This window comes from Boleophthalmus pectinirostris, unplaced genomic scaffold (genome assembly GCF_026225935.1).
Source record: "Boleophthalmus pectinirostris isolate CB_2022bp ecotype Guang Dong unplaced genomic scaffold, ASM2622593v1 HiC_scaffold_7, whole genome shotgun sequence".
Taxonomy (NCBI): Eukaryota; Metazoa; Chordata; class Actinopteri; order Gobiiformes; family Gobiidae; genus Boleophthalmus; species Boleophthalmus pectinirostris.
In genome coordinates this window covers 5,040,272-5,061,992 of record NW_026571473.1, presented here as the reverse complement: position 1 = coordinate 5,061,992, position 21,721 = coordinate 5,040,272, and the positions used below count along the sequence as shown (strand labels likewise).

The 21,721-nt window shown below is 42.1% G+C and overlaps 1 pseudogene; it reads left to right on the top strand.

Moving 5' to 3' along the window:
- The window catches only part of LOC110160237 (contactin-associated protein-like 4), a 513,033-nt pseudogene that overhangs the window by 404,581 nt on the left and 86,731 nt on the right, over nt 1-21,721 (top strand).

The following is a 21,721-nucleotide window of genomic DNA, read 5'->3' as shown; positions in this document are numbered from 1 at the left end:
GTAACAAACTGAAGATTCATTTATTCCGTAATGGAGCCTACAGCGCAGAGTCCTGCACCTGCGCAGTACAACACTGCAGTACAGCACCGCACCCGCGCAGTACAACACCGCACACCGCAGTACAACAACGCAGTACAACCGCGCAGTACACACCGCACCCGCGCAGTACAGCACCGCACCGCGCAGTACAACACCGCACCGCGCAGTACAACACCGCAGTACAGCACGCACCGCGCAGTACAGCACCGCACCCGCACAGTACACACCGCACAGTACGCACCGCACCCACCGCAGTACAACACCGCAGTACAGCACCGCACCCGCGCAGTACAGCACCGCACCCGCGCAGTACACACACCCGCAGTACAGCACCGCACCCGCGCAGTACAGCACCGCACCCGCGCAGTACAACACCGCAGTACAGCACCGCACCCGCGCAGTACAGCACCGCACCCGCAGTACAACACCGCAGTACAGCACCGCAGTACGACAACGCAGTACAGCACCGCACCCGCGCAGTACAACACCGCAGCCGCGCAGTACAGCACCGCACCCGCGCAGTACAACTCCACAACTGCACAGTAGCCACCCATTAACCCGAGATTATATCAAACATTTGCCCTGCCTACACCACGGACTGAACCAAGACTAAACCAGGACTAACCCAGGACTGATTCCAGGACTGAAGAGGAGGACTAAACCAGGACTGAACTAGGACTAAAACAGGACTAAACCAGAACTGAAACACCCCCACAGAGCTCCACACCTCATGGAGGTAAGAGCGGAAAAACTGCTCGGCGTTCTTTCTCTTAAGTCCAAGATTAGTCCTGGTTTAGACCTGGTTTAGTCCTGACCCACCCGTGTGTAATTACTACCCGCCCGTAATACACAATACGCGTTCATAGGCTGTAAAAAAAAAAACATCCAAAATTGCACACACACAAAAAAATCCGCGAAACAGCGAGACCATGAAAAGTGAACCACGATATAGCGAGGGACGACTGTACTCTGAAACATTCCAAACAAACTAACTGCAACTCCATGGAGACGAGCAACTGACAGAAAAGTTACACAGTGTAGCTTTAAAAATAGTTACGGCATTAAACATATCTCCATAGCGACAAGAAGGTAACACCACCAGTCAAAGTTCCAGGTCAGAGCTGCGTAGAGGCGATCCCACTCCCAGTAAGAACGCAGGTTTCTCAAGGTACTTTTAACTTCACGGAGACGAGTAAATGGCGAACCCCCGACGGAAAAGTTACAGAGTGCAGCTTTAAAAATAGTTCTGTCTTGTTATGCATTTTCCTTATTTGTGTCTAAACTCCGTCCCATGAGCTTGTCTTTTTAATAAAGTGTGTTCAAAGACAGTGGAGGCAGCAGGTCCGGGCGGCTCCGCGCTGTATTGATTCAGTGAGTCTGGTTTAGCGTTCAGAGCAGCTCTTCATTATAAACGTCTGCGAAATCCTCCAAGAACCAGGCACCGATCCTGAAACACATCAAGGAAATCTACCACTAAAGACCACTTTTATTGTTCAAAGCCTGTTTTCTGTTTAAAAATACGAACGGCGGAAAGGTGGGATCTGTGAACGCGGAGTTAAAGGTGATGGAGCTGATTTTTATATATAGTTCATTATTAAGTTGCGTTGTGTAAGGATCTGTCAAATGATTTTCTCCTTGGAAATGTTATTGCTTTGTCTGGAATGTTTCGCAGTATGGCATTAAACCTTTCTATCTTCATGGAGCTCGAGATCTGTGGAGAGGCGACCCCGCTCACGGTCATAATGTCTGTTTTTCAAAGTATTTTTACATTTCCATAGAAACAAGCACCCTCTGCCAAAAAAGTTACACAGTGCAGCTTTAAACAGTTTGCAGCGGTCCAAAGTCGTTCCTCACTTTCCTTGTGCATTCAGAGCATCGTTAATTTTCACTTCAATTACTTTTTCGCAATTTTTAAAGACCTGAGCAGTGGATAACGACAACCCGCATGCTAACAGTGCACCTCCTGATTATCGGACAATAAAACGCTGTCTTATGAGATGTAGACAGAACACATTCTACATTTCATTTTACAAGAAAGCACAATATATGACAATTGTCTCGGGTTGAAGTTGTCTGTCCGAGCTCCGACAGAACGGTGATCGAATCCGACCCGATCCCGATAGGCATGAAGATATTTGTATCCGAACCCGAACAAACCCAACACAGATCAAATCACACTATTTTCATAAGCCTACTAATGACACACATAGGATATTGTTTGTGTGGCCTTTAATGGACATAAAGATGCAAAATACAAACTTGGGATATAGCGAAAATAATGAAAAGACTTTATTACTCACCTCTCGTTCGTAAAGTGGTAAATTTGAAGCGCAGCATCTCATCCCATGGATCTATTAAAATTAAAAATCCCCTGAGTCTCACAGACAATCACAAACTGCTCATGTTCAGCTGACAGGGACCTACAGTGTTGGATTTTGTGGCAATTTTTTACCCATTTTTAGATCATAAACTTTTTCTCAGCTCAAAATCTTTCAATTGTCTTAAAAACACTTTATAATCATTAGCTCCGACTCCTGCTCCGCTCTAGCTCCTCTTGTTCTGATTAGTCAAAGCCATCACATGATTCAGGAGACTGCGCTCTGTGCCTGTGCTCCGGTGCGTTCGTGCGGCACTCGTGTGAAAAGAGCACTACTGCACATGCTCGGTCAGCCCACAGCCACTGGAAGAACCTCTCTGGGCAAGACTAATCTGGGATCAGGCACCATTGACCCCGGGGCTTGTCTCATCCACATTATCCATAGAAATAGTCCTTCGCAAATAATGACATCCAGTTTACAAACCTGTGGTATGAATCCAGTTTGAGACGTTCTTTAAAAGTAAAAAGGTGAGAGTAGTTCCTCACGTGTGTCTGTTTACATCCACACAGAGCACAGATCGAGGTGAAGCTGCAGATTAGTGATAGTGACTCTACTTCCAGTGGACTTTATCTCCAATCTTCTATGCTTTAAAAATCATGTATCTGAAGTATTGCACTTTTCACAAATAATAATAGCACAGTTTTGACTTGTATCTAAACTAGATGTGCAGAACTCTGATTTTTGAACACTTAAGAGTCTCAAAGTGACTCATTTTACTGTAGACAGGAAACAGCTGACGGGCTCATGTGTTCGAGTCCAACCCGAGCCAAATATAAGTTCTAAATATTTGTCCAAACTCGTCGGTCGGGTTTCTGTGCTCTAGTCCAGTGTTTCCCAAACTTATTTTCTGGGGACCCATATTTTAAAAGTCACAAACCTTTGCGACCCAAGTCAATAGACATTATTTGTAAATCACAAAATGAAGGTGGATTTGAGCATTATTGAACATTAAAGAGGATATTTTATTGTTGACTGAGTTTTAAACAATGAAAAACAGTCATTGAAGCAGCAATAAAAAGATCCAGAAGTCGCCTATTTGGACGTTAAATGTAGCCCCTTTTTTTTTCTTTTTAACATTCATTTGAACCAGCAACACTGAAACAAAATAGTCAATAAAACAATTACAAAAAGATTAGAAATTACACAAAACATGTCTTAACATTTCAGCCTACATGCAGATCGTGACAAAGCGACCTAAAAAAATCTTTTATGACCCACCTGAGAGTCACGACCCAGTCTTTTGGAAACAATACTCTAGTCTCCATAGAGATCTAACTGCTTTGCCTGAAATGTTCCGCAGTATGGCATTAAACTTGTATATCCCCATGGAGACAAGCACGCCAACTTACACGTTCGGATCTGTGGAAAGGCGATCCCATGGTGTCTTTTGGAGCAATAAAAACACATGCAATGAAATTACTAAAGTACCATATTACGGAACTTTCCAGGCAAATCAATAACCTATGAGTAGGTTCATTCATTTTTTTGTCCCCAAGTCCGAGTCATTTGATTTTAAGTATCTGTCGATACCGAGTCCCGATCCGATACTTCTATAAAACATTATGAAATGAACTAAGAGCAAAGAATAAGATCCAGGATGTGTGCAGAGATCAGATTGTGTTGATTTCATGTGTAGTATTTCACTGAACTTGTGAAAAATCAAATGTCTAAAACTTTAATTTTATTAACTTTTCTAACCATGAACCATCATTGTTGAAAATCTTGACTTTTACCACAGTCTGGTCTTGGAATGTGTAACTTAGTAAACTTAATGAACTGAACAAAACAGGAACCAGACCAGAATCAGATCAGACCTGAGACTCGACTCTGTACAATCTACACTTTGTAGATTTGATATTATATGTTTGCATGTGCATTACATTTGAAACATTTAAGCTCGTCTATGAAATCCAAATAATACAAAATCTTACCAAATATAAACTAGATGACAGAAGCCCCACAGCCTCTCCCCCGCACCACCACCACATCCACAAACCGCAATATCGGTCCCACCTCTCAAAAGACACTTCATGCAGCTGGACGGACCCTCACCGTCAAAAGTGCCAGCTCCGTTGCGCAACATGCAAACAAACAGCGCCGTGCGACAATCACCATCAGAGACATCGCAGGTGTGAACACGGGCCAAAGAACCACAGGTAACGGCACCCGAGCACGACACGACCCAAAAGTCCCAGTGTAAGTGCACCTGTAGTACAACAGGCACTGGGGCAAGTAACTGCGCTAACTGGACGTCACTGAGCAAATCTGGCACCTCAGTTAAAACAAACTTAAAATAAAAATGTTGTGTGCTGTGTATATTGTTATGTTCCCTATGTCCAACAAGGAACACAACGTGTATAAAACAATCCTTGAGGCAAAGTCGGTTTGGCAAACTTTTTATTTTTCGGCCAAACATTCACCAAAGTGCACAAAAACAAACAAAAGGTTGGTGGGAGGAGGCGTGGGCCAGTTGTGCCAAATCAACAAACAAAAAGGTATAACAAAACAGGCCCTAACTGAAAACTAAGCTACAAAAAGGAAAGAAATCAAAAAGCCTAGCCTACCTGATCTAAAAAAGAGAATCTGGAAAACTCAAAACAACAAGGGTGGCAACAACTGATAACTAATGTGTCTAACAACAAAAATCTACATGATGTGAAATGTACAGGGGTCCCCAAACTTACCTAACCAATCCTCCCAACCAAACAAACAGCTCCAGTTCAGGTCCCACCCACAGCACCTGAACACACAGGGCAGAGGAGAGAGCAAGAACACAAACTAAACAAATGCTTGCATGTAACAACATTATATATACGTATATTATTTATCTGATACCTGCTCGGACCATAACAGCCGAGTCCAGATCGAGTCCACAGTCACGTGATTGGTGCCAATTTCTGAACACGTGATCAGATCGGGACAACCCTACATATGAGACAAGCAGATGGCAGACCCTTCAGCAGAAAAGTTCCACGGTGTGCCTTTAACTTTTGTTCTACCCTGCATTCAAACAATCATCAGCAAAGGAGAAAAGGAGAGTACTGAAAAACAGATTGAAAAATTGCATAATGATAACTTTAATAATCTGTTTTTCCGTTAAACTTAAACATTTCAAAGTGCCCCATGGAGCTTTAGTGTAAAACTCCTATCACTGCTCGTCTAATTTGCATTCTGTGACTTCCTCTAATTAGAAGCAGCTTGGCAAAATGAAACCGTGCCCTTTATGATCTTTAATAAGTTCTAACCAAACCGAATAGAATAAACTCCATCAGAGATACAGCCCGAGCTCGTATAATTGCTGCTAATTGCTGCTTTCACTTTTTGAATTAATTATTGGCCAGTGGAGATGAATCACAACAACAATCTCCTTTATGTCTCTGTACGGAAATTAGCTGCTCCCTGCATCCATTTGTTTACCACATTATTTCCATTATAATGAGTTTTATTCTGATACGCGTTCCTTCAAAGTGAACTAAAATATACGTGTTTGATTTAGGGGGAAAAAGAGGAAGAAGAGGAAACAGACTGTGCAGGAAATCAAGTCGAGATAGAAATCTGAATTGCACTGGCTGGACTTATTTAGTAAAACAGTTACATATTAATACACGTCCAGCACAAAGACATAAATCTGTGGTCTCCACGGGGTCTTAAGCGTAAAACCTGATAACCTGTTAAAACCTGTGCAAACATGTTCTGAATCACTTAATTTAATGTCATGGAAAATTGACTGTTTCCATGGAAATGTTGCTCCTTTGGCTATAACCTTCCACAGTATCTATCTCCATGGAGAATGTTCCGAAGTCTAGTTTATTTACATGGAATCATACAGTTGACTTTCCACCTCACAAAAGTTACCTCCTTGTTACTCAAAGTTGTATTTCGATGATATGATTCATACATGTTCGAGTAATCCTGTTTTGAGGCTTGAGTACTGATGTTTGTTTTCACTTACCCCCTGTCTCTGCCCACTGCTCTGTACTGGAGTAATACATGTAGAGTTAAGAAATGCCACATTGACATTTTCAATTATAAAAACAGGTAGATGAAAATTCACTATTTGAACTAAAAGTCAAGAAACTGATTTCTGTAGTTAGATCAATGTGTTTACAATCACAGTTACACCGCAAATTCCACCAGAGAGTTCTGACCTGACCTCCAGTTCACTTTAAACTAGAGGGATTCTAAATCTTTTTCATGACTTGCTCACAGCACACACAGTGTGAAGCCTATTGTAATGTTTGTGTTTTGTTCCAGAAAACTTTTGGAACGCTGCGTACTTTGACAAAGAGACATCGTATCTTCACTTCCCCACATTTCATGGAGAGTTGAACGCAGACATCTCCTTCTTCTTCAAAACCACTGCTGCCTCCGGAGTCTTCCTGGAAAACCTGGGAATAAAGGACTTCATCCGGATTGAGCTCAGATGTAAGTCAAACCTATGACATCTTGTGACTACTGTTACTACTTGAGGAGGGTAACATCCCTCAGAACAAAAGTGTCCCTCCTCTCTGTTCTGAAGTGAACTCTGGACACACAACAGTAACACATCAGCCTGACCCAGGGCAGCTGTGGCTACAATATTACTTCACTTCCAGTATCTTATAGAGTGAGTGGATAATGCAAAGTTTGGGTTTCTTAAATGTCCCTGTATAAATCCATATCAATCCAGTATTTGTGAGAAGAATCCCTCAGTCGTCCAGGTAGAATCCATGAGGTGAAAATTCAGTTTATCGACTGGACAAAAGTTAGTTTAGTTGAAGACGTTTCGCAGCTCATCCAAGCTGCTTCTTCAGTTCTGGTCAGACGCTGGTGGACACTTCCTTATATCTGTCTGTAGAGAGGAGCGAACTACACTGAAACTAACACACACACTTGTTTAGAGTTTCTGTTTGTTAGTTCAGCCTATTGACCTGTACAGGGGGTGGGGTCTAATTAGCAGAACAATTCATGGTCATAATGGAGCTTCCACACCTCTGGACCTGACCTGGATACACCTACTGTTCTCTTGTTTGTTTTGAATTAGGTTTGAGGATGGAGTCTATCTCCTATTTACAACTCCATCCTCAAACCTAATGATCTAACCTAAAACTGAAATTTTCTCCTCATCATCCAGTATTATTATAGTAAATGAAAACTGCAACATGAAGAAGTGCTACATACAGTAACATCACAGTATTAGAAAATACCACCATAAAAAAGTCCAATATAAAACAAACACATTCACATTTTTCTCCTTTACCTTGCATTAAAGAACACATATTATGCATTTGAGGGACTTTAATTCTCTTTTAAACTTTTGGCCACCTTAGGATGAGTATCACATTTTCAAACTTCTGAGTCTGGAGATGATCTTAAGACCTTAGGAGAAGTCCAGAGTTGTATCTATGACACGACTACACGGTGAATATGAGAACAGAGCATTTTTGAGTCGACTTCGGATTGACGAAAAACAAAAACAAGTCCAGGTACATTTTGATGAGGTGACCTGTTCAACTTGTAATACGGTTAAAAGCTCAGAAAAGTCACATTTGCATAATATGTGTTCTTTTTGTTTCTGTAACTGTAAATGTTGCAGTTTTCCCCTCTCATTTTCGCTTCAGGAGGCGGTAATCTGTCTCTGAACTTGATATTTCAGTCAAGAATGGATTTTCCCTCCATCACAATCTCCGTCCCCAAAAACCCTCTTATTTCCAGCCTCTCATCCTTCCTCCTCTCTCCTCCAGATTACCCAGCCCCTAAAACATCTCACTGTGCAGAAATAAGTTGCGCTCGCTCCCATTGGCTCTGACGTTCCCTCCCCCAGCCCAGTTTAAGTATGACATCTCCAACCCTCCCTCCCCAGTTCGCAGTGCAGCTATCGCGCTTTTCCAGATGATGACAAATGTGTGTGGAGCTCCTTTGGGGAAACACATCTCTGTAGGAGCCAAACCGGCGCTTGTCTCGGAGTCTCTGGCGAATTGCAGACAGCTGCTGCTCAAATGGCTCCTTCTTTTTATTATCTCTGTTAACAAGAGCATATCTGCACCATGTAATGTCTGCTAAATTAAGTCGAGCCTGTGGGAGTTTACGGTTTACAACTTCTGGCGCAGTTCTCGGTATTTTCTTATCATTTAAACGGACCGTGTTGCGCCGCTTTCTGATCTGTGTTTTAATGTAGACAGACTAATAATAAATACATATTTTACATCTTTATAGTCGGCTGTTCAATCTGAGTCTTGAACTGGAACTGCTATTTTTGTGTCCTTGTGCAAGACACTTAACATCACCTATACAAGTCCATCTGCTTTACAAATTTCAGATGCCCCCATTTGTATTAAAGGTTGCACAGAGGATTTTTTTTTTTTAGTTTCAAATTGTCAATGAAAGTTTAAAATACCATTACAGAGACGCAGCAGCCTTGTAATTATGATGACCAAAAAAAAAAAGAATGAAAATCTATCAACTGTGAACGTAGTGAGGCCAGATAAAAATCAGCCAATAGAAAACAAGGCTACCTCATTTTCTATTGGCTGTTACATTGTCAATCAAACTCCCTACATTTCTAGTTTAACTGACTCGGGGATTACGTGGTTTACTCGGAGGTTTTTAGATGCTTTTTCAAACTGTCGTTTCCTCGCAGTTCGCACAAAGTTTGTTGAGATGGCGGACGAGAACCCAGGACAGGTTCGCAGCAAAAGAAAGTCAGTTTTTGACGTCGCTGAAAGAAGAAGAGAAACTGACAAACTGAGGTGATTCTTGGAGATTCTTTCCAGCGATGGCGCGACTGAAGCAGATGGAGGGTCTAAAAACTGACGCGTCAGTCACTAAGTTATTTCTAGACAGGAAACTTCAAGAATAATTGTGAACGCGCACTGGCTATAAACGTGATTTCTAGAGTAAGGAGGCGGGAGGAGATGTTTCTACTGAGGGAGGAGGAAGGTGGTGTCACGCATGCACATTTGAAAAAGGACTGTCGCTGTATTTCTCTTTCCTTAAAAAATCCTCTATACAACCTTTAAAAACCCATCAAGATCCTTTAGTACTTTTGTCCTCGCCTGGATTTTTTTTTCTTAATTTTGTCATTAAAACTCCCCCTTTTACCCTCTAATGAAGCGTTATACATCCTTTTTTTCAGTACAACCTGTTATTTAACAATCTGCTGCTGTAGCTGTGTCATATGGCTGTAATAAAAGCTATAGAACCAGAAATATAGAAATATGGAAAATAAAATTCACGCTTTCAAAACAAAACACACAGCAAACACGTATAAACAACTTTCTGTACTTAAAAAATGCTTGATTTAGGGCCTTAACTACAAAAATGCAAAATATCAAGTCTGTAAAATCTGTAAGTAAACTAAAAAATATACTTATTGTTGTCAAAACAAGCCAAAAAAAAAAAAAAAGTGCAATGGCCTCATGACTTTCCTGGTCATGAAAACAGCTGGTGTCAGGTTCAGGACACAGAGCCACATCACTTCTTGCATTTCCATGGGGTTTTCTAAATTTGGATTTGCACATTTTGACTGAAATAAAAAATTCAAATAAAAATAGCAAGGGATGCGCAATTACGCAGAACAAGATGCGTAATGTTCCATTTATTTGAGAAATAACTGCACTTAGAGCGACTTTTTCAGTTGTTTTAACGAACACAGACGCTCGGAGCATCGACCATCTTGGCTCACTACACTCTTTGGCAAAGTTTGGCCCAATCAAAATGGACAGAGAGCATGAGTTTGGCAGAAATCAAAGTTCTTATTGAACACTAATTTTCCCTATATCATCACGCAGCATGTGTGTGACGAAGGATAATGCTGGAAATATGCTCGAAAAGCCACAAGTCTCTAGCCTGATTTATCAGCAGGTTTCACTTCGTAGAAACTGTGTGACCTTTCAGCATTAGGATTCATTTACTCAACAGTAGGCAGGTACTTTTTTTATTTAACCAATCACTGCTATTTGGTTATGACGTATGTAGTGCACCACTATGGGAGCTAACTGGTATATTAAGCTTTTCCCAAATCCTGTAGGAAGAACATCTTTCCCCTTGATAAAATTCACCAAAAATTCTTTGTTCCGGCTTTAAATCCTCGATCTCAGGAATCGTTGCCAACACAGATTGTCTGGCTCTTCGCTGATTGGCTGGTGCCCGAACTCGCAATTCTGGGGTTGTTGCAAACCGTCTAGTGTATTTTGATTCCTGACCTAGTTGATTGAGAGAAATTAAATTGAGTGGAGGTCTCAGCTTTTCAAAGAAAAAAAAAGTAAAACACAACGGACTCCAGGCACTCCAAAACAGTAGAAAAAGTTAACACATCACACGAGGAAAAATATAGTTAAAAGGCCTTTTAACTATATTTTTCCTCGTGCGATGTGTTAACTTTTTCTACTGTTTTGGAGTGCCTGGAATCCGTTGTGTTTGAGTTTTGATCCGTTTTTCCAAGAGCACCCTGTACTTGCTCCTACTGATTGGAACACCTGCAGCCACATTTTTGTTCTTTCTCCAAAAAAAAAAGTAAGTTTCTATCTTTTTGTGGTTGTAAAGTTATCAGCAGTTATATAAAACATATTCCCAGGTATCATATACGGTGCCGTCGTTCTGGAAGGGTTAAATATTATCAACCTATAGAATGTTGAGATGTCGTCGGAAACTCGGCAGTACAGATTTTAGCCCCACAGTGTGACACGTACCCGCTCTCACAGCTCGTAGTGACGCTGTGGCCTTGAGCGCTGGTATTTTTAACACCGCGTGACCTCACACAGAAGATGAATGAGCTACATGAAAAACTCACTGAGGTCACGCAGCTGGTTATGAGGCTAACACCGGGACAAAACTCCACGGACTGGACCCGGACCCGCTCATTATGTAACAGCACAACAACAACAGGGCAGGTCAGGGCGGGGCACACTTTCACCGAGACCACAGCCAAACTGGGACTCAAATCTGAAGTAAGCCTAGACTAGAGCAGAACTTAAACCAGGACAACACCAAACCAAGTCTATATCTGGGCTCATACCAGGACCCGACAAGGACAAGCGTAAACGTATTCTAAAATGTGAATATGTCCTCAAGGATGTGGAAAATAAGAATTGCTTGGGTTTATGTACAGATATTCAAGGTCCAAAGCACTTACACTGGATTATTCAGATATTTTGTAAGCATGTTTGCCTCTATAGAATGACAGTACAAGAGGACCCAAATACACAAAGAACTCCAAATGCAACTCCAACTAAAGTCGCTCTCAGGTCAAACTACATTATGCAGAATGACTCATGGGTTTCCAGAGCCTTAACCTGCAGATAAAGGACACAAACAATTGCACAAATAAATACACATACACATACAACAGTCAGTATATGGACAGGCCTCATGTGAAAGCTCAGAACCTCCAGAATTCCTTCCCTGAGCTGCAGAGGTTGCACTAGCGCTGGTTCATGATTGTCTGCAGACGCTGGGGTTTAGGTAGAGACCTTTCAGATCAGAGAGAGACATATTAAGCAGCCAAAACAAGACTCTTTTGAGGCACGTTCTGTTTTCTGATCTGATAATCATCTTGAGAAGCAAAACACCAAATTATACCGTAAACAACAAGGCCATGTCCAGTGTTTTTGTGGTTAAGGCTACGTTTAAATGATGACGGTCTGAACAGAAAATGCAAAAGTGGCATCGCGTCTTTACTTTTTATTCTGCGTTTAGACGAGCGTTTTCGGGAGGAAATCTGCGTGCATACGATGAACCAAAAGTCTCTGGAATCGGATTGGGTATGCAAGCCAGGCGACCGGGTGGTGGTGCATGTGACGTAAATGTGTATGTGACGTGAGCAGATCTGACCAGAGTTTTGTGTCTTGGGCAGTGTAGATGGAAACGCTGCAGCGGAGCGTATTCAGCTTTTCCACTCTGGAGGGTGGTTTCAGATTTTTTCATTTTTAAGCCCGAAAAACGTCGTTACCGTCTAAACAAAAGGCACTTCCGATTAAATATTTTGTCAGTTTTACCCACAAGCGTTCTCGTGTAAACAGGCCCTAAGAATTAATCAACTCTGTTTTGAATATGACTTGTATCTGGGGACATACTGTAGTTTATTTCACATTTGAAATAAAATTCTACATATCCTCCATTTTAATTGATTTCTAAAACTTTAAATGCACAAAATTTACTCTTGTGATCTTTTAGCCATGTTATAAAGTTGCTACGTTCTCAAAAACAGACCTGTAGTTATGGTTTGTTCCTTTCACTTATGTTTGAGTAATTATTAGTCTTTCTACTAGCCTAATTCATCAGCCAGTTTCACTTTGTGGAAACCATCTGACCTCGCAGCATTAGGACTCGTTCGCTCAGTAGGCAGATACTTTTTTTTACTTTAAACAATCGCTGCTTTGTTCATGACATATGTAATGTGCCACTAACGGGGCTAACTGGTATATTAGGCTTTTCCCAAATCCTGTAGTAAGAAGGGCAATAACTAGGGGTGTAACGATATCGAAGTCTCACAATACAATATCATTACAGTATGAACCTCACGGTACGATATTTATTGCGATATCGTGGGAAAGCTCACTGTGTAGTGGGGAGGCTCACGATTAGGGATGTAACAATGTCCAAATTTCTCGGTATGATATTTCACGATATACATATCATGGTACGATATTTATTGCGATATTTTGTGGAGACTGCAAACAAAACTGTTAATATGCTACTTTTTTTTCTTAAAATGCCTTGACAAGACTTAATCCAAAGAACTAAGGCTTATAAGTGCTTAGAAATGTTATTTCTTCTTTTAGTCTGCAATGAAATGGAGCAAAGGATCATGGTCTATGTAGTTCCCTCTGTCTTTTTTTTTAGCTATTTCTGCACCATAACTCTTCATTTAAGCAAAGAGGCTTGTGATTCGATATATTGTGATGGTCCATGATATTTTTGTGAGAACTTTGACGATACGATATCACAATAATTCGGTTATTGTTACATCCCTAGCAATAACGTCTTTCCCCTTGATAAAATTTACCAAACATTCTCTTTGTTCCGGCTTTAAATCCTCGATCTCGGGACTCGTTGCCAACACAGAATATATGGCTTTTCGCTGATTGGCTGGTGCTCAGACTCACATTTCTGGGGTTCTCACAAACCATCTAGTGTATTCTGATTCCTGACCTAGTCACTGGAGAGAAATTAATTTGAGCGGAGGCTGTAGGTGGCACCAGCCTGACTATCTGTCTACATCTCCAAAGCTCCAATTGCTCTCTTGGGCCCAGTCAAGCAGAAGTAAACAACAAGGCCAAAAATTCAAGTTAATGCATCTGATATAAAAATGTATTGAACAGATACATATGTACTCTAGTTTATGAAACTGTTGACCTTTTTTCTGTACCATTTTTGGTTCTAAAGTTCCATATGTTTTAAACAGACCATGTATGAAACATGGAACAAAAATTATTTCCCAAATTTCAAAGACCCAAAAATCATGTAAATAAATGGATGTATTTCATCATATCTTGTGTTATTCCATCTTTGAACTGTTGATGAAGGTACAGGATTTTTCAAAAAAAAAAAAAAAAAAGTATTTAAAATGATAAAAATTTGCTTGGAAGGACTGACATATTTTATAGAAATAGTTTCTTTCATTTTGAAATAATATTAATGTATTCGGAAGAAAAAAGCGACAAATGATGTAAAATCCTGCACCTTCTACTTGTTTGCACAATTTTCCCTCCGTTACTTTTCCCTCCGTTACCATGACCTTTCTTAATAAAAAAAATCTCATGAGTCAAAAAGTAAGAGGTTTTTCAACCTAATCTTGTACCATATGGTAGAAAACTATATGAAGCAAATATTCAAACCAGTTTGTTAAGGATATGGAAGTGAGAACCAAGAGTTATCACTGTTTGGATTTATTGCCCAAAAAGTGCTGCATATTTATTCCCTCTGTTACCGACATGAGTTTTTAAATTTTTTGTCAACAACTTGAAAGAATATCACAGGTTTAACTTGACCCTGTTGGAGTGTAACTCTTTCCTACATTCTGATACTTTACTTATTTCAATAGTCCCTCTAGTTTCTGAATAAGAGAACATTTGAATGTCAAAAATCTGCCCCGTTTCCCCCTGTTACTGCTTGACCGGACCCTCTTCCACCTTGTGATGTCACTTCTACTTTTTGTTTAACAGAGATCGGCAATTCTAGGGCTGAAATTGTTCAAATGATTCTAGTGAAGATGTATGGAGTTTAAAAACACAATGGAGCATTTCCCTTATTACCACATGACATCACAAAATGAAACAGAGTGTTTTATTTCTGAGAGAAGAACTCATCCTAAATCTGTAGGTTTGTGCGTTAAACATGTGTGAATGAAACAAAACACAACTCCAGGTCTGATTTTGACGAAGAAACTTTATAATAAAGACACAAAAACAGCATAATATAGGACATTTTAATTCTTCTTTTCTTCATGCTACATCCCGTTGTAATGACATACTATTACTTATATGTTCTTTATAACAGACTTAATAGCACCCTGCAGTGTTACATAGGACGGAGCTTTGTGTGAACGAGGTGGGGGCGTTCACACATGTGCTTATATTAGACTTGTCCATGTAGAGCAGTGAAAGCTCTACCCAGTCTGTCCTCTGCACAATGACTTCATTAAAGAGGAGCCTTCAGCGCTCATTTCACTTTCACTCAAATCTCTGCACAGGAATTAGAATCGTTTTATGCAAAATACAGCCATTCTCAGGGACACAGAATGATGGACAGAGCGCTTCAAATGGTACAATTTATTTAGTATTTTCAAGGAACACTCACTCTGCTTTCTAGGTCTGAAAAAAAAACATAGCTGGTCGAAATAACTGTCAAAAAAATCAAGTGATAAGCGAGAAAAAATAGTTTGAATTTTGAAGGGTCAAACGCAGAGGACACATTTTTCTACGGGGACAATAAAGTGACCCTTAACCTTAATAAAAATTGATGTAGTGCGATTCAAGACACCCACAGCACTTTACAGAGCGTTATTCATTCTCTCCACACTCACTGGGGGTAAGATGCTATTGAAGCCACAGCCGCCATGGGACAGACTGACGGAGGCGAGGCTGCCAATCTGCGGCATCCCCCCCTCCAGCCACCATCAACACTCACGCACACACCACTTTCATACTAGGCAATGTGGGTGAAGTGTCTTGCCTAAGGACACATTGGCACCCCGCTGTGCCACCTGAGTCTTCCAGTCATCTCCCACCACTACTAACCAGCCCTGGCCCTGCTCAGCTTCTGAGATCTGACCAACTCTGGCTTTGACAAGATGGTTTGACCACAACCTTAAGCCTCATGTTCAGGTGCAGTGTGGGGAGTTCTCAGGTAACGATTGTAAAGTTAAAGTATGTTCAAAGGTTCAAAGTCAGCTTTCTTGTAAATTTTTTTCACATGTACTGGACATATAAAGGAATTGAAATTATGATCATCTTTGTCCCATGTGCACAGACACAACAAATAACATCATGTCTACATCATGTCAGTAACCATCGATACATAAATGAAGCTAAAAACACTCATGTACAGTACAGTGCAGTTAAATCAAATAATAAAAACAGCAGATGGTTTAGTGCACAACACAAAGCACTTTCTTATGTGATTCTAGTGCAAATGGTAAATGGTGCAAAAGGCAAATAGTACAAGCCACAAGACAGTGCAGTTTTGGGAGAATTGGGAGGGTCTGAGTCCAAGTGTTCATTGGGGAGATGTAGATCCTAACAGCCTGGTGGATGAAGCTGTTAGTGAGTCTGGTGGTGCGGGAACGGAGGGTCCTGTACTGCCTCTTGGAGGGCAGGAGGCTGAACAGGTTGTGTGTGGAGTGACTTGCAGCACTCACAGTTGTGATGGCTTTGCGGGTAAGGCGGGTGGTGTATGTGCGGGTGAGGTGGGTGGTGTATATAAGGGTGAGGCAGGTGATGTATATGAGGGTGACGCTGGTGATGTATATGCTCCTGGTGTAGACGGCTCCTCTGATGGTGCTTTCTCAACTGGGTCACCTGTATTCAGCCTCACATCTTACTATGTGTGGTTTTATGTTTTTTACCATGTTTGTGTGCATGTTTGTGTGTGTGTGTGAGTGCGTGTGCGTGTGTGTGCGTGTTTGGGTTGTCTGGTTGTGTGGGGTCGGGCAGGTGTGGGTATTGGGTTGGTGGGTGGGTGGATGGGTGGGATTGTTTTTAATCACTGTAAAGCACTTCGTGTTACAGTTTTGTATGAAAAGCACTTTATAAATAAAGTTTGATTTGATTTTGATTTGATATGAGGGTGAGGTGGGTGGTGTATATGCAGGTGAGGTGTATATGCAGGCGGGTGGTGTATGTGCGGGTGGTGTACATGTGGTTAAGATGGGCGGAGCTTCCTGTCGTCACTTGAGTAACTTAATAAAAAGAAAAACATTGTCCTGATTAGTTCGAGCTCTTTACAGTTTCTGTTTCCTAAAAGCCTGACTCAAACAGCCCCAGTTCAAAGGAAGGTGTGTGTTCTGTGCAGTTAGTGCTCGCATTAGTATTAGCATGTAGTGTTTTAAATGTCTTCTTCAGCTCATTATCACCTCAGACCTGGTGAGGACGGCAGCCAATGTTTTTTTTTTTTTCTTCAACATACAACATGCACACAGACAATAGACGGACAGGACAATACACGGAGTACAATACGGAACAATACAATACAAACGCTTACACCGCGACAGCAGACAAGGTGTAAAGTGTGCATGTGTGTATGTGTGTGTGTGTGTGTGTGTGTGACTGTGTATATGTGTAAACGTACATCCCTAATGTGTAGCTTTGTGAAGAGTATTAAAACCAGTGTGGTGCAGAGATTTGGGTGTATGAGAATTGGGAAAGGTCCTTGTTTTGCCAAATTTGGTTTAGATTTTATTTTTTTATTGATTTATTATTGTTTTTATTTGATGATTGATTGACTTTAATTATCTCTTATTATTTTTAATTTATTATTTATATATGTATATATATATATATATATATATATATATATATATATATATATATATATTTGTAATTCATTTATTTTATTTATGCAGTTTAGGTTTATTAATATTCCTGATCCCACCCCATCAGCTCCCCAAGACCAACAAATCCCCATGGACTTATAAGTTATATGTATGTGAGAAAAAAGAAAAAAAAAGAAAAAAAAAAAAGGAAGTTTATAGAGATGTAACAATATCCAAATCTCATGCTGCAATATTTTCACGGTACGGTATTTATTGCAATATTTTGTGGAGGCTAACGTGATTGTGAATATGCGACTTTTTCCTCTTAAAATGCCTTGACAAGACTTAATTCAAAGAAATAAGATTTAAAAGTGCTTAGAACTGTTATTTCTTCATGTAGTTTGCACCAAAACGGAGCAAAGGATCATGGTCTATGTAGTTCCTTCTGCTTTTTAGCTATTGCTGCACCATAACAATGAATTTAAGCAAAGAAACTTGTGATTGAATATATTATATATGATATATATATATATTACTGAGAGACTTTTGATGATACGATATCTCTCCTGCAGCCCCCTCAGAGGTGGTGTTCTCGCTGGACGTGGGGAACGGTCCACTGGAGGTCCTGGTTACCACGGCGACGCCCCTGAACGACGACCGCTGGCACCGCGTCCGAGCTGAGAGGAACGTGAAGGAGGCCTCGCTCAGGGTGGACCTGCACCCACAGAGCACCCACAGGGCACCCACAGACGGGCACCTACACCTGCAGCTCAACAGCCAGCTCTTCATAGGTCAGACTCTAACTATGGCCGTGTGAATGGGGGATGCAAACAACGTGGTAGATAAGTTTAAAGACAGACTGTGCAACATTTTTAGCAAAGCAACAACATCTCTATGATCACCAATGATGGAGAAAAGCACTTGGCAGATCCCTCCATCAGAACACCGACGACCACAATACTGACCACGACGACACCGACCACTGTGACACAACCACCGCACCACCGTGACACCCACCACCGCGACACCCACCACCGCGAGACCCACCACCGCGACACCCACCACCACCGCGACACCCGACCACCGCGACACCGACCACCGCGACACCACCACCGCGACACCCACCACCGCGACCGCGACACCCACCACCGCGACACCCACCACCGCGACACCCACCACAGCGACACCCACCACCAGCGACACCCACCACCGCGACCACCCGACCACCGCGACACCGACCACCGACACCACCACCGACACACCGACCACCGCGACACCCACCACCGCGAGACCACCACGCGACACCACCACCGCGACACCACCACCGCGACACCCACCACGCGACACCCACACCACCCACACGCGACACCACCACCGACACCGACCACCGCGCCGACCACCGCGACACCCACCACCGCGACACCCGACCACCCGACACCACCACGCGACACCCACCCGCGACACCACCACCGCGACACCCACCACCACCGCGACACCGCCACCGCGACCGACCACAGCGACACCCACACACCACAGCGACACCCACCACAGCGACACCCACCACAGCAACACCCACCACCACTTTCCACAGGCAGAGATACAGACACAGTAAGATACCGCCGTAATACGGACACAGTAAAGTATTGCAGTAATACAAACACAGTAATGTATTTTAGTAATACGGATGCACTGCAGTAATAACGCAGTAATTGCAGTAATGCAGTAGAGGTATTGCAGTAATACAGTAAGCAGTAAGCAGTAAGTATTGCAGTAATTGCAGTAATACAGACGCGCAGTAAGTAAGGTAGTTACAGACGCTGCAGTAATACAGATTGCAGTAATACAGACGCAGTAGTAAGTATTGCAGTAATACAGACGCAGTAGATATTGCAGTAATACAGACGCAGTAAGGTATTGCAATGATACGAGTGATTAAAATTGTCATTTAAACAATCAAAGCTCCAAACACAATGAAAACACTTCCTACTTAAAAGTGACACTGGGCGCAGTCATTTTGGACTCTATCTTGGAATCTTTGCTCGGTGTCCTCTGAGTTCTTCCAAGTTCCGAGTTCCTCCGTCTGAGGAAAAGGGGTGTGTCAGTGCGTGTCGCTAGGCAACGTCCTCAGACCTCCAATCGGATGGATAATCAAAAGCACCAATAATCAGGTTCAACATTCAAACAAACATCATCATCACATCCTGGAATCTGAAAACCTCCAGTATTACGTGACACACCGTCAGGCTAAGTTACAGGTCAGATCTGTGGAAAGGCAAGTCCGCTCACAGTAAGAATGCATGTTTTTCATGGTAATTTTGGACAGAAGCAGGTAGCGTTTAGGAATACACTTGGGGGCAGGACAATAGAAGGGGCGGACAAAGTAAGTTGTCCCGGGGTCTAGGGTTTTAGGAGCTCAGGATTAGACCCTCTTCCTGGGGGGGGGGCATGTGAGTCAAAAGTCAAAATGATCTACCTAATACAAAGCCAAACAAACTGCACTGAAACACTCTGTGCCCCTTTTTTGGACCCCCCCCCACAGTTTGAGAACCTCTTCTTTAAGAGAACTTCCTCTGGCACTTTACACAAAACTGTGAAAAAAGTGAAGGAAGATTTTTAAACCTGTTTTTTAAAGTTCCAAACTGGAGTTTCATTCTTTTCTGGTTTTGCAGTGATATTTACCAGCCTCTGCACATTTACCAAACCAAACGCACATCGTGACAAACACAGATGCATTTGTGCACTTTTGTTAGACAAACTTCAGGCAAATGTGGCAGTAGGTCTGTTCTGTAGATCTGCTCTATGCTGTAGACCTGCTTTGTGCCAACACTGGAACACAAATTTAGACTCATTTTTTGCTTCATGTTTGGTCTTGTTCTTCTAATCAGCCGCACTGTGGGAGGGGCTTGTTTTCGAAAAGGCGAGGGGCGGCGTGCTGACGTGAGGCACATGGACAGGTAGGATGTTTAGGAAGTTGAACCTGCCCTGTGATGCACGCTGGTACACGAGGGCACACGCTGTCGCAGACGAGCCGTGCATAGGGAGCGTGTGTGTTTTGTGATGTGCCGTAGAGTCTCCGCGGGTTTCAAATGAGCGCACAGGCTGCACTGAGACGCCCCACACGCTCCTGCACCCGCTACAAGTTTATTACCAACAGCAGCGGCCGTAATGAAATATGATCGCACTTGTTGAGTGTCAGACCTCGAGTGAGAGACAAGACCGAGACGAGACACGGCGATCTACCCACACGACCTTGGCGATCGACTGGTAGATCGCGATCGACGTACTTAGCACCCCTGTTGTAGAGTATTCCAATTCCTGATCCTAGTCGCTGGAGAGAAATGAAATTGAGATGGTACCAGCCTGGCTACAGCATGGGAGATTTCTTGTATAAAACTGGGACAAATCACTGGTTTTGTTTAAATCTGCTGGGACAGGGGACACAGACTCAAAACTGGGAATGTCCCGGGTAAACAGGAACGTCTGGTTACCCTACCCAGGCCCCTAAATTTCAATGGGCCTGGTGGGAGAAATACTGTATGTACTCGAGCACAAGTGTCAAACATAAGGCCCGGGGGCCAGATCCGGCCCTCCAAGACCTTTAATCTGGCCCTTGGCTGATTTTCTACTAAAATATTTTAATTATATTTTCTATTAAAACAGTGGTAATTTTCTGCGGTGCTTATCATAACAGCGTCTCCAGCGTCTCTGTACGTGGCCCCTCCCAGCAGAGCAGCACAAATGAAGACTTGTCTCTTTCCAAACGCTCTTAAAGGACGATTGTTTTGACTGTTGACCGTGACACCCTCATCAGAAAAATGTCCAACATGAGAAAAGTGGAGCCGAGTGCAGGATTTTTCAAGAAAAATTGACTTATTCCTATTTACATACAAGTTAAAGTTAAAACATTGTGTTGAAATTGCATTTTTCTTAAAGTTTCAGGTTGTTCATAATATTATAATATTTTGTAAAAGAAAGAGTTCATCACTAAAAAAAAAGATTTCTGTAATAGATTTGTGTTTCTCTGCTCAAATATTTAAACTTATTGTTATTTTGGGGGTTTATATGCCATGAGTTTTCCGGCCCCTTCGGGATTAAAGTCAGTTGGATATGGCCTTTGGACCAAAATGAGTTTGACACCCCTTTTACTAGAGTTTACATATTTTCTCTTCTAAACTCCTACACCGATTTTGAAACCACAACGTGTAGTGAGAAACATTATTTTCTTAAACAAGTGAATAGTTTACAACCCAGAATAATAGCTGGTTAATTTCTCTCATAATGCCGTGTGGTCTTATGCGGCCTTCTTTGTAGAGTCTGGAATACAAATAAATTACAGCTCACCCTGAAGGCAAAA